At 42.7% G+C, this 14,148-nt stretch overlaps 1 long non-coding RNA gene across 6 annotated transcripts in view; it reads left to right on the top strand.

Moving 5' to 3' along the window:
- The window catches only part of LOC310826293, a 180,924-nt gene that overhangs the window by 112,490 nt on the left and 54,286 nt on the right, over positions 1 to 14,148 (top strand). For all 6 annotated transcript variants that reach the window (XR_014555692.1, XR_014555693.1, XR_014555694.1 and 3 more), the window contains exon 3: positions 7,617 to 7,646. This is a non-coding gene — a long non-coding RNA (uncharacterized lncRNA). The remainder of the gene's footprint in view (positions 1 to 7,616; positions 7,647 to 14,148) is intronic.

Raw genomic sequence — 14,148 nt, 5'->3', positions numbered from 1 at the left:
TTAATCTGGTTAGCAGTGTCGGGAGACGGACTTCCTGTTACTCGCCTCTCGTTTTCAGCCGAATTTCAACCAAATTCCCAAAATTTCCGATGTTTAGCTCCCTTTACTCACGGGTATGTAACAGCCAATTTTGATGTTTTCAAGAAGAAAGGTCGGCGCTCATCAGCAGCAGCAGCGCGGCTTTGCATCCACGAAAAGAGCGATGAACTCACAGCGCCGCTCCCCCTTTCGCGTTCCGGAGCCCCTTACGGAGCCCCTTCTTCGTTTCCGGGGGGGCTTTGGGCGCCCGCCGAGTCCCACGGCCGCAGGCTCGCTCTGCCTGCGGTTTTTCTTAACGGGTCTCCGCTTTGCCGTAGCGGACGACCCTTTTTCGCGGAGCCCCTCTTCACCAGGTAAAGAGGACCGCCATTGCTATTTTGCGCCGCCTCCGGAAGTCCTTATGCAAATTTTAAACAGTGATATAGGTTTGAAAAATAAAAACACAGGAACCTCCTCCCTACCACCACCCCCATTGGTGTTATTTGTAGTTCACAGCAGATTAACACTGAAGAAGGAGGGTGCTACTTTATTTAGATACCTGGAAGCCTAAGAATAGAATGTGACAAGAAGGTTACAGCATTTTTTAGTGCTAAAAGAGAGAAACGTTTTAGGAACTAAGCAATACTGGTACTGCATTTAAAAGGGTGTGGGTGCAATCCAAGTTAGACATGAGAACTAACTGTGCAATCCTGTACATGTCTACTCAGAAGTAGGTTCCACTGATTTCAGTGGGATTGATTCCTGGGTAAAAAAGTAGAAAATTGCACCTTTAGACTAGGGGGGAAATGTATAGCAGAAGTAGGCTCTGGAAGTGTTATGGGCTACAACTCCCATCAACAACAGCAAGCATGGCCAACGGTCATGGATTATGAGAGCTGTAGTCCAAAGCATATGCAGGAAACCATGTAGGTTACTCTTGATCTACAGGATTGACATCTTTGTCCATCTCAGTCTAAATCCCTCCCCAAAATGATTTTACAGTCTAATATAGATGCAGAATATGCCACAATTAAAGGCTAGCAGAAGAGGTGGAAAATGCAAACATAAAAACAGAGGGTAAAGGAAGCCTCACAGTTTATGTCTGCACTCCTGTGTAGAATTACCCATTAAAAACAGTGGAACTTCTGAGTAAGCATGCATAGGATTGGGCTGCTTATGTGGTGGAAGCAGTGATGCAAGTGAGCTTCAAAAGGAGTGAGGAATGGAATACAACCCCACCACCACCTCCATTCTAAAAGCCTTGACCAATTTTCAGTTGGTCCCAGACCACTTCAAGTTTCCATTCAACTAGAAATGAGCACCTGCCGCTAGCTAGCTCCACCCCATGCTGTTCCCCTAACTTCATTGAGCAAAATGACTTTGCAAAGGAGAGGAGGAGAAACCATTGGCGTGGAGAGTTCATTATACCCAGAAGAGGCCTCTTGAGTCTGAAGTGGCCATTTACACATTGTCAAAGAAAGAATCACCAAAAGTGAAAGCTAAAAAAGAGTGCACACATTTCCATAAATTTATATGAATAGATGCAGTTTTCTATAATTTAAACAGAAATGCAGAGTGCCTCTCCATAGTGGGGGGGAAACTGTGACCAGATGTACTACATTCCTGCTCAGCCTGCTGTCCTGGTGCTAACTGATGATGATGGATGACAGCACCTGCTGTTCTCCCTCCCGATGGTTCTTTACATTCAAACTGGGTTTGGGCTGGATAACCCTTCAAACAGATCAATGATATGGAAGCCTTTTTTCAGCCAAAGACACCTTGGCCCCCTCAATTTTGAAAGGCCCCAGTGCACACCGCATGTATCACAGCTTCAGTGACCAGCTCTCCAGAGCGCTCAGCCTCCTCCAGACAGTGTACATTATTACATGGGCCCTCCCAGCCTTGGGGGCAACCTGGTGCCTCTGTCACAGTGCCCGAAACAGTTGCCTGTGGGAGACCAGTAAGCAGAATTTGAGCACAAGAGTGGACTCCTTTCCTGTGGTTTCCAGCAACTGGCAGACAGAAGCATTGCTGCCTCCACATGGTTACTCCTGCCTATCAACCCATCCAAAGTGTTGAGACCGCATCACTTCCCAGACTGTTCTTTGAGTTGCCAAGTTGCTTTGCTTGTCTTGGATTTCAAAGTAACTTTCAACAGCATTGTTTGAAAACACTTGCTGTTTGCAAGCCTCCTTTACAAGGGCAACTCTGAAAATAAATGAAAAGGGGGCGGAAACCTCCTCAATGCTCTAAGAATTCTAAGAGAGGCTGAGGCTGGCAAAATAGCAGACATTAATGGAACTAGATACAGGTATGCATGTTTGACCTCCGCAGTAATGAGTGAATACTAAACCTGGTTAGACTTGTAATCTTTTGCTACCCTGACTGCATAATGCATTAGCCCTGGAAAGTGTTTGCTTTCATTTGAATCAATCTCCACTATTGAGCTGAAGAAGAGTTAATATTCCAAACAGTTAAAGGAATAAAAATGGGGGATGCACAACTGTAGCCTCAAAAAAAGAGAAATCTTTAGCAAGAAAGGGGAAGAATGCAAATGTTTTCAGACAAGGTTTTTCTAAGGCAAACCAAACAGTTTCCCCATCAATATATTAAAACAGCTCACGTCCGCATGCATGTACACCAAGTTTCAAGGTGCTTCCTGGTAAAAGAACAAATGTTTCTTGAGGCAGAGGCTGCATATACATATCTATGCTAGAATCTTTAGGGACCAGGTTCTTGGTTTCTTTGCTTGCTTTTATCCTGTGTATTCCACACACAATCTAGATCTATGGGGGGGGGGGGATGCCCCTGAAAATCACTTATTGAGAAACTGGTTTCACTCTGGGGCGTGAGCGGTGACACATTGCAGGTTGATTCTGCACACACACACACACCTGTGCATGTTGGATGGTGGCTGTTCTGCAGTGGGGGGCACCTGCCCGATGACATTGTGCGTGAGCATATACCAATATTGCAATCACTAAGCGCCGGATTTACGTATAAGCTAAACAAGCTATAGCTTAGGGCCCCACTCTCTTGGGGCCCCCCAAAAAATTTAAAGGAAAAAACCACTGCATGTACATTTCCAAAATATAAGATAAAAAACAAATAAAATAATACCTACATACAGCAACAGTGTTTTGTGTTGTATAGGCGCCGATTTGTTATGTTCAAATGGCTTTAGATACTTATTAGGCCATAAATTACCATATAGCATATATTCAACACGAAAAATAGCAACAATTTGTTCTTGTCAAAGGACAGCTGGACATATAAAGGGCCCCATTACCTTCAGTAGCTTAGGGTCTCATCAAACCTAAATCCGGCCCTGCAATCACCAATTCCTTAATTCACCTGTGGCATGTGCGGGTTTTCAAAAGCATATGGAGTAACCACAACCACCCTTATGGAGAGCAGGGTCTCAAAGCAGCATGTTCACAACAACCATAAATGATTTCAGGTTGGGCAAGGTAACGGCTATATTTGTGCTACTAATGGGTTGGTGTGTCTGCCGCAACACTAAAACCAAAGAGGAGGAGAAATCTGTCAGCCAGTGACACCCCCTGGACTGGATACAGTGATACCTCGGGTTACGTACTTAATTCGTTCTGGAGGTCTGTCCTTAACCTGAAACTGTTCTTAACCTGAAGCACCACTTTAGCTAATAGGGCCTCCTGCTGCGCCGCCGGAGCACGATTTCTGTTCTCAACCTGAAGCAAAGTTCTTAACCCGAGGTACTATTTCTGGGTTAGCGGAGTCTGTAACCTGAAGTGTATGTAACCCGAGGTACCACTGTATAAGTAAGGAAGCAGGTTGGCTTGGAGGAATCCAAACAGGTTGTTGGGGCACTGCCCCGTTTGCCCTAATGGACCAGCTTTCACTAGCAGTGGCCCTCATACAGAACCCATCATACCTAACCATTGGCCATGCTGGCAGTGGCTGATGGGAATTGCAGACCAAAACAGCTGGAGAGCACCAAGTTGTGCTGGGGAATCAGTGCAGCCGATTGCTAAACTAACACTCTCTATACTACCTTCTACACTAGGGTTTCCCAAACCTGGGTCTCCAGCTGATTTTGGACTACAATTTCCATAATCCCTGACCACTAATTCTGCTAGCTAGGGAAGTGTAGTCCAAAAACAGCTGGAGACCCAGGTTTGGGAAACCCTGTTCTACATTTTACTGTAGGGGGAGGAATCACTAGAGAGACAGGAGAGATAGAGTTGCAAAGTCTCCCATGCAGTGGGAGAAATGGGCTTCCTTCCTCCCCTTTCAACACTGATTGTCTTGCAGAAGCAAGAGAAACAGCTAGTGCCAGTGGAGGACTGAGGTGGTGGTTTAAAGGGAATCAGCAAGCATGTGTCTGTATTATAGTATCCTATTCTATTTGCTGAATCACTGAGTAACACTGAAGCCCATCTTTATGGCTCCCTGTTGTGCTTTAATGTCAACTTTTGAATCAGGCTACAGTATATGTTTAGCATGCAGAAAAGAAGATTCAAGAAATGCGATGATAATAGCTTTCAAATACTTAAATGTTTGTCATGAAGCCAGTGAAAAATAACTGCTCCTCGGTACCATGGGGTTAGGGAGGATGCAGCAGCTGCCATTCAAAATTTTACAGAAAAGCAAAGCTGCTGCTGTTGTCCTTGGGAAGTAGAGCTCTGTCCATGCAGACGATGCCTTCCCCTGGCAATTGGTAAAGTCTCCTTACTCACACAAAGCTACTTTACATGTCCTACAAATCCAGGGGGATTTTTACAAGTTAAAGCAATTGTCTGGGTTTTGGGGATTTTATTTCTGATCTATTTTATTTGTGTGTGGGCAGCTCGGGTTCAGGCTCTGGCTCTGGCACAGTCGGCTTGGGTTCTGGTTCATGCTCTGGTTTTGTCCTCTTGAAATATTGCTACCCTAGCTAGGCTCATTTTAAATATTGGGTAGCCATGGTTCTCCCAGGTGGATCCTGCCTTTCCTGTCTAAGGTGACCAGGTGTCCTGAGCTACAGAGAATTATGACAATGGGTGCTTCCAGGCAACCTGTTTGTTGAGCATTCCTTCTGATTTGTTTGATAGGGTAGTTAGACAGAGTTGCATCAAGCATGTTATTCCACACTTTCTGGGCCATTTCTCCACCACTTTCCTTACTGCAAAAAGTACAGTACATTATTTTGGGGAATTGGGCTTGTTGCACACAATCTCCCAATCAGCTGTAACTATGTGACCTGAATTTGCTGGTATGTGATTGAAAATAATGACAGTCTGGAAGAAATATGTGATCCTTGAACAATTTAATTAGAATTTCCATATGTGAAGCAGGTTGAAGCAGGGTTTGTAGAGATGGAATTACAGTAAGTTCCACAGAATCAATAAATTTTAGTATATTATTTGAGGCTATCAATTTCAGGACATAAAATTGTTAATTTTCATTCATTATATGCATTTATTACCTTAAGCAGCCATTTAAATCCCAGCATTTAGAACAGCACTATCTCTTTAGGAGCTCAAGATGCAATTAAGGTTATTCCATCAAGAGTTCATTATTTTCTTTTGCTATGAAAAAAATCAAAGAAATCAATATTTTAAATGAAAGGTAATTCTGGATAAGGAAAGATTAATTTAAATCTTTCTGCATCTGAGAGAAGCTCTTTGTCTGTGCTAATTTATGGCTTTTATTTAATTGCATTAAAATATTATTCAGCTCTCTGTTTAAGGCATTGCAAATTTCTAAAGTAGCCTTTGCTACTCTGTGAACTTGGCACAGAACAACATTTCCCACACAATGATGGCTTTGTGTTGATATCAGCTAAAGCCAGAACAAATATTTGCAAATGTTCTGAACTTGCCAACCTTGCCACTCAAACTTCAAATACACAATTTCAAATTTGCACATTGTCTGTGAATTTTTACCAACAAATTTAAGGGTCGTCTCCCCATCGGAGACATTTAGTGTATGATGAGAATTCATATTTGATGCCTACTGAAATCAGAGCAAGTCTAAAGGATCTTCGACATGACCCGTATATGTGGTGGTTAGAATATGGGTCCCTGCTTTGTTTTGTTTTGTTTTTGCAGGTGTATTCTGATACACGTCATTGACACTAGAGTTGTGCATTAAGTGGTGCCTTGTACTGGAATCCCCACACATCATTCTGATGTATTAATTTTTCTGCGATGCTCCCCCAGTGTTACCACATTATTGCTTGGGAGGCACACTCTTGTGCTACAATGCAACAAAAGGCAGACAACCTCCCTCCCGTCCACCCCCAGTCCAGAACATTGGTATGATAAGTAGCAGAATTTCAGCAGGATGTTATGGGACATGCACTGTATGTCCACCCCAGAACTTTTGAAGGCACAAACAGTATTCAACGCAGGATCACGTATACCCACCCCAATATATCACTATGGACACAAATCATCATGATGCACAATAAAAAGAACATCTGGAGGTGTTCAGAATCTGGTCTTTATTGAACATTCATTCCAATTTGTTTCTGGGGCTGTTATTTGACAAGGAGCATCCATCCTATTTTATTTGTGGGGTATTTACTTGTATTCCTGTACTTCCTGTCAATCTGCATTTCTCAATGCATTTCCCTCTCTCCCTCTAAACCAGAAAATGTCCAGTTTCTTTTTCAAAGGAGATGTGCTGCACTAAGGCACTATAATCCACTTTAGATACAGAAACCTAAAATTCCAGTGTGCATGTGAATCCCTCCCTCTAAATACAGTCTGGAGGCACCCTAAGGCTGCATTTTTATGCATGCTTACTTGGGAGTAAATCCCATCGAATCCATTGGGGCTTTGTTTTGAGGAAAATGTTGTGGGTACTAAATACTATTGCAGGTCAACCATCAGTTACAGTCAGGCACCAAATCCTATAGCACATTAACCATCAACTACTGTCTAATGCAAAGTATCATTCCAGGTCACCATAAAATGCAGTTCAATACTAGTACATTTTTGAATGTGAAATACAGGTCTCAAATACAGTGCAGTAAATATCCAGCAAAAAAATATTCAGAGCACGTTTGACTTAAAAAGAATCACCGCAGAAAAATTTATGAGGCTTTTTGGGGAACAAATGGGGTTCATCTCTTATTTCAGCAAGCAGCATTGACATATATGCATTCAGTTCAGCTGGTGGCTGGAACAGACTGAAATGATCAGAGGAACAGGCTAGTGCTTTCATTTCTCTCCTCTCAAATATTGCTACTCTCCAGTGGCATTTCATATAAAAGAAGAAAATCGTTGTTGCAGACTCACCTAGGCTCAAACTGAACACATTGGCCTTCTTCCATCTTTCATAAAAGAAGTTTTTCCAGTGTCCCCATATGGGTTTTTATTCATTTGTGGGTTTATAGAATTTATGGGTGGTAAGCCTGTGTATTGGAAGGGGAAGGCAGGTGAAGGCAGCTCACAGCCTTTCTTCAGAGCAGACGGCATTCATCTGCCAGAGCGCAAGGGTAACCAACTGGCCTTCTTGCTCTGACAAGTGAGTAAGGTGATAATGAGGTTTGGCTTTGACAGTTTAGCATAGAGAAAATCAGAGGAAATGAGGAAGCAGAGGCTAAATACTTCTTTCCTTCTCTTTGACAGGGTTCCCCTTTCATGCAAGCATGCTAAATGGTAAGTCTTCTTTACAAGATTGTTTTGCATATTTAGTTAAAAGCTGGAGATGGCATTTTAGTTGGCTGAAGATCTTTTGTTATAACGCAGTGTGTTTTACAAGCCAAATCTATGCAGTCAGAGGGAAGAATCAGTGAATACAACTCTGATTCTACTAAATTAGATATTATGTTGTGCAGCACTTTTTTGTGACAGTATTTGCTGGTATGGAGTACTGCCACCTTTTTAAATTTTTCTTTTTCTTTTGGTGCCCATAGCAACCATTTTGTGCTGTCATCCACAGCACTTCTATATGAGTACCAGGACCCCATATTTTATGCCTCACCCCCAGTTTTGTGCGTGTGTGTGATAGATCATACATAACATATGACAGATCAAAACAGCTGCCTCATTGGGACAGAGGTATAGGAGCTGTCATGATGAGTTCCTGTAGTTCAGAATTTATCGCTAACCACGGTCAGCCTGTGCCTGGACTGAACCACTTCAGGCTGCAAGAAGGGGTTCCCATGACACAATGCTCCATTCCAAAATGTATTCCTTGAACTGAGGAAACTGGCATACCCGGGAGCTAGGACACCAGGCAGCCAAAGCCACTGTGAGGGGCAATCAAATATATGAAGTTCTGGGAGGGTCTGCTCCCTCGCCCCTATTGATCTCTGAAGGCTGAAGAGAGTCCTCTGACGCATATACATGCTGCAAGGAGCCTTCACACTTGGTTGTACCTGACGAAGGGATGACACACATTTAAGACCTTAATTTATCACCTCATGCTACTGTAAGATTTTAATCACAGTATGGAGAGATGGAGCCAGTGAGCTGTGTTCAGGGGAAATGACTGTAGCTTTATGTCAAAAGAGGTTCTGTGAGCTCCTGACATATTTCCTACAGGATGCAAAAGCAAGGATAAAGCTTATAACATTGGTGGTACAGTGGGCAGAGGAATGGCTTTGGGTGTGAGAAACACGGTGCAAATCCCTGTGAACGGATCCATGCCTAGGAAGTGGAAAACTGCTAGGATCAGTGCTTCCTAGGCATGGGACAAACGGGCGTGCGGACAAGCCCATACAGACACCATAATGTTCCCTAGATATTTGCTCCTGCAAAGCAATCTACAGCTTGGAAGGAGAAAAACTGAAAGCAGGAAAATGGCTTGAGGAGAAAAGTATTACCCCACCCCCCAGCCTCCTCACCCAGCCTCATTTCTTGAACTCAGTTAGTGAAATGTAGGTGGGTTCCCATGAGGCAAGATACAGTGATAACAACAAGAAGCTTTATTGAATTAACATAACTGGACAACAGGGGCAAAGCAACTGCTTATATACATTTCTGAAGGCCTGGGCCACTCCCACTCCCAACATGATTGGCTGTCTAAACTTCCAAGCTGCAAATCATAACTCAGAGTTTAAGGGCCAATGGCAGAGGCCCAAATCCTGAAATGTTCTGTGATTGGATACCATGTATCGAATCAGAACACAGGGGCTCAGAAGCCTTAGTCCAGACTCAAGCTCAGGCAAACACCGACCACTGAATACATAACAGTTAGCCCCTCTCTGCAGCTTTTAAACTTAAAGACAACGAAGAACTGCAGCAAGGGATGCCAGGCTTTGGGGGCCCATGTGCATGTTTTAGAATTTTCAGAGTGTGTGTGCTTTAGGGGCACCCGTCCCCTATAAGAACAGAAGAAGAGTCATGGTGGATCAAACCAAAGGCCCATCTAGTCCAGCCCTCTGTTCCTACAGTGACCAACCACATGCCCCCATGGGAAGCAGGAGAACAGGACTTGAGTGCAGCAACCCTTTCCCCAGTTGTGATTCCCAGAAAGTGGCGTTTAGAGACATGCTGCCTTTGACAGCGAAGGTAGAGCACAGCCATGGAAAGGTGTGACTTTGTCTAATCTCCCTCTAAAACCATTGCTATCTCTTGGGGAAATGAATTCCATTGTTTAACTAGGTGAAGAATCACTTTCCTTTGCTTTCCCTGAGTGTTCCAACATTCTTTGGACGTCGCTGGAAGTCCCGAATTCCAGTATTATGACAAAAGGAGAAAAACTTCACTTTTTTCAAACTTCTCCCTATCCACTTTCTCCCTCTGGTTGCTTCTTTCGCTGCCCTAGACAGGCAGAAAGAGAAAAAGATGCCCATAAAAGTATCTAAGCCACTGTCTCTTTCCCCCCTTCAGCATAAGAAGGAAGTTGGAAAATTCCCATTTTTCTATGTTTTGGCCTCTAAACAGAGCAGAATTATTCCCTTGCAGCTCAGCTAACGGTAGACAAAAGGGGCATGTGTCTGTTGTTTACTAGAAGTTAAGCTATGGAATTAAGTATCATGTTAATTTGTGCCTTTATGTAGAAGGAAAATGGAAATTCCTCCATTTGTAATCTTGATGAGCATGTTTTAATTTCCAATCTAGACACCATGATTAACACTCTTAATGAAGTTTCTCATATAAATCATACCCTAATAAAGTGACTGAGTGAGAGCTCAGAAAGGCAAATTGCAAACTACAAAATAATTACAAGCCCAAGTCATTAACAAAATTCAATGAAGCACAATATGATGATATTCTCAACAGCATTCGTCACATAAATTGCATCCTAAAGAATGCTATATGGAACTGCTAAACGTTTTAGAGTTTGGTAATAGCTGGTGCCCCATTAATCAGTTTAATACAGCTTTCAGGAAGCTCATTCCACTGCTGCCCCCCAAAAATCCATAGTTATTTTGAGCAAGAACCTAAGACGAGCCCTGCCAAAGGCCTATCTGGTCTAGCATTCTGTCCCCACAGTAACCAACTAGATTCCTCTTCGAAACACCCACAATCACCCTCTCCCCTGCTCCTGATCCTCAGCAACTAGTATTCAGAGGCACCATAGCTGTACCCATCATGAGTCATAGCCACCATGAAATTGTTTAATCCCCCTTTAAAGCCATCCAAGTTGGTGGCCATCATTACATATTGCATTAATTCAAGATTCTTTTTATCTATTCAATGCTTATTTAACATTTTATTTTTTAAAATATGTATATTCCACTGTACCATAAAAATATATCACAGTGGCTTACAGTATAAAAGCATGAAACCAAATAATAAAATCAGAAAAAGTTAAAAGCGAGTTAAAAGCAAAAAATAAATTAAAAAGAAACCTCATAGACTATTGTGGGGGGTGCATAAGCCTGTCAGAATAGAAAAGTTTTCGGCACAGAAGGCGCCTGCTGTATCTCTAGCAGCAGGGTATTCTACAGGACTGGGCTATTGACATTAAAGGCTCATGTTCAAGGTTCCCATATTAATTTATAGGCTACAGTACTTAACAACTTGGATTCAGAATACCCTGGGGATCATCTGACTCCTTATATCCCTACCCAATCACTGCGGTTTTCAGGGGAGTCACTGTTAGTTGTCCCCCATGGTTTGTGATGCTACCACCCCTTACTGCCAGATATCCATGTCTCCTGTCATATAAATCTGCTGGAAGTAATGTTTATAAGTACTCTTAAACACCAGAGATACCCCCTCCCTTCTGTGGATCCTTCTTTAGAAGAACGAGTGAGTGAGCCACACATCAGCCTTTACGGTTTGATAAACTATTTTGCATATTAACCTAAATGCAGACGTAAGGAGTTGACATTATTTAAAGGCAGAGATAGCACCATGAGGAAATTCTGTTACTAAGGCAACTGTAACAATAAGTATTACCATTGACTTTGAACAATTCTATCTATATTTAAATTGAATAAGATAATGTGATTTAAATTGAATAAGGTATTTGTACCATATCTACAAATATTTAGGTAACGGAGAATTAAAAAATAATAATGAATGGCCTGGTTCCATTTTATTCCCCTTTTCACAAAATGGAACATCTGAGGTTTCAAAAAATAAATAAATGCTCAGCTCAGGAATCTTGGATTCGGTTTCTGAAAAATCTGTTAATTGACACATTTCTAGGTTGCAGAGAAATCGTTTGGGAGGGTGCAGTTCTCAAAGGCAAGCTTAGCATCAAGCCAGAATTGAGATGTGTTTCACAACCTCTTTGTTGCATTATCAGTAAACTAGGTGAGAATAGTTCATGTGGCAAGCTAGGCAGCTTGATTCAAGAACTGAAGATCTGCAAGTCTGGGTCACACTAAGTTCCATCTAGTTTGCTATTCTTTTTCCAGCAGTGATCTTTAAAAATTCACAACCGGGGCAAGAAGGTGCTAACCACTAGCTGTTCACCAATTCTTCTTTGGTGATCACTCATAGCCGAGTAAGATTGTCTTCCATAAACACGGTTTTAACAATGAGTCCATAAGTGATTGTAGAGGCCAATTCTGGATCCACACATCCTTCCACAGTGGGGACATTGGTTTCTGGGTGGGAGTTGATAACAGTGTGGATTTGCTAAGTGTGCCTTCCTCTTAGCACATTTCTCCCTTGCATCCTGAGTTTCAGTGTCTTCAAAGCCCCTGACACCTTTAGTAAAGGCTGTTCTCCAACAGGAAAAAAGTGCCCTCTTGCAGGAGGTTTTCAAAAAAAAGTAAAAAGGAAGCAGGGGCAGACCTCCATGTGGGGTGGTGGGGAGAGGCTGCACCCAGAGACCAGGGAGCATGGCTGGTGTCTTACAGCTAAAACAGAAACAGCTAAAACCATAGGGAGAAAAGCATTTAATTAAAAAGGGACAAACATTAATAGAATGTGTGTGTGTGTGTGTGTGTGTGTGTGTGTGTGAGAGAGAGAGAGAGAGAGAGAGAGAGAGAGAGAGAGATCTATTAAAACATACAGACTATTACTATATTGGAATCATACACTTTTGGAATTGTTTTTAATATGTTTCGATTGTTGTAACACCTGGATTCCTCTGGAATAGAAATTTAATATAAATAAATAAAAATGAACCAGACTGTAGGAGGCAATGTGAAGTAGACCCCGGTAAACATCACTTTTGACCTTTTTCTAGGCTTTGTGTTTTATACTGTGCTATTTTTGTCCATACAAGAAGAACAACCACATATATTTTCTCCCCGTTGTTGAAGAACAGAGTCTTAGTCTGACTCCGATGCCCAGGCACTGCCACTGGATACCAGAGAACAGGCAAACAGGCAAAGCCAAAGTGATTTTAATTGCTTTCCCGCCCCCCTCCAAAAAAAGGGACATTTACCTAATTTCACTGAACTGCCGTTTACAAACCCATAACCCAGTTGGCAGATAAATTAAAATTTTGCAAAGCGTACAGGAAAACAAAATACCAAAAAAAAAAAAAAAAAAATCCGCAGGAAAAGCAATAAATCAGCACTGGCATCAAAGCATATAATTTCAATAGCATTTCTAATATGCAAAGTTTTTTTTTCCCAACCAATTGCTGGGATCCAAAATGAGGCAGCCACTGTCCCACCACTGCAATATAAGGGATGGCTTATTTTACAGGGCTGTGTCACAGACCACCAGTGACTGCCCAATTGCTTATCTTATTTCCCTCCTGTGGGGGTGCAGGATCAGGGCTCCTGTCAGCAGGGCTTACTGGTTGAGACTGGCTGGGAGGCAAGCCTGCAGCCAGTCTAGACCTGCCATTTCTCCTTCCTGGCAGTGGGGCTTGATAAGGCAGATAAGGAACAGCTGGAGAGAGATACAGATGTTCAGTGTTCCAGGTGAAGGCCTGCAAAATCCCTCAAAAAAATGAGAAAAATGGGTTTTCCCCTGCCCATTCTTCTGGTGTCCTCTCACTGGCCTTCACATCTGTCTGGGGTGCCAACTGAGCCCAAAGCCCAGTAGTGAAGTGCTGTAAGGCCACCTTAGGCTGTACCCTCTTGGTGCCTCAGCACCCTGATTTACACACCCTGTCACTAGCCTTTGTAAAATGAACAATCCTGTGGCTGTGGCTATTTGTGTGTGGGAATAGAGGAAGAAGAGAGAAGAGTTTGGATTTGATATCCCGCTTTATCACTACCCTAAGGAGTCTCAAAGCGGCTAACAATCTCCTTTCCCTTCCTCCCCTACAACAAACACTCTGTGAGGTGAGTGAGGCTGAGAGACTTCAGAGAAGTGTGACTAGCCCAAGGTCACCCAGCAGCTGCATGTGGAGGAGTGGGGAAGCGAACCTTGTTCACCAGATTATGAGTCCACCACTCTTAACCACTACACCACACTGGCTCTCAAAGTTGTTAAAGTTGGGTGTTTTATTGTGTTTTAATATTCTCTTTAGAGCTGCCCAGAGTGGCTGGGACAACCCGATCATATGGGTGGCATGTAAAGAAGAAGAAGAAGAAGAAGAAGAAGAAGAAGAAGAAGAAGAAGAAGAGGAGGAGGAGGAGGAGGAGGAGGAAGAGGAAGAGGAAGAAGAAGAAGAAGAAGAAGAAGAAGAAGAAGAAGAAGAAGAAGAAGAAGAAGAAGAAGAAATTACTCTCCTTTTCTCTAAACTAAAAAGTCTCAAACGCCACAACTTTTCTTCATAGGGGAGTTGTTCCATCCCCTTGAACATTGTAGTTGCACTTTTACAAATCTTTCCCAACTCTACTACAGCCGT

Source organism: Podarcis gaigeae (genome assembly GCF_964106915.1).
Source record: "Podarcis gaigeae genome assembly, chromosome: 10".
Lineage (NCBI taxonomy): Eukaryota > Metazoa > Chordata > Lepidosauria > Squamata > Lacertidae > Podarcis > Podarcis gaigeae.
The sequence above is the reverse complement of the archived record's forward strand: the minus strand, read 5'-3'. Positions and strand labels throughout refer to the sequence as shown.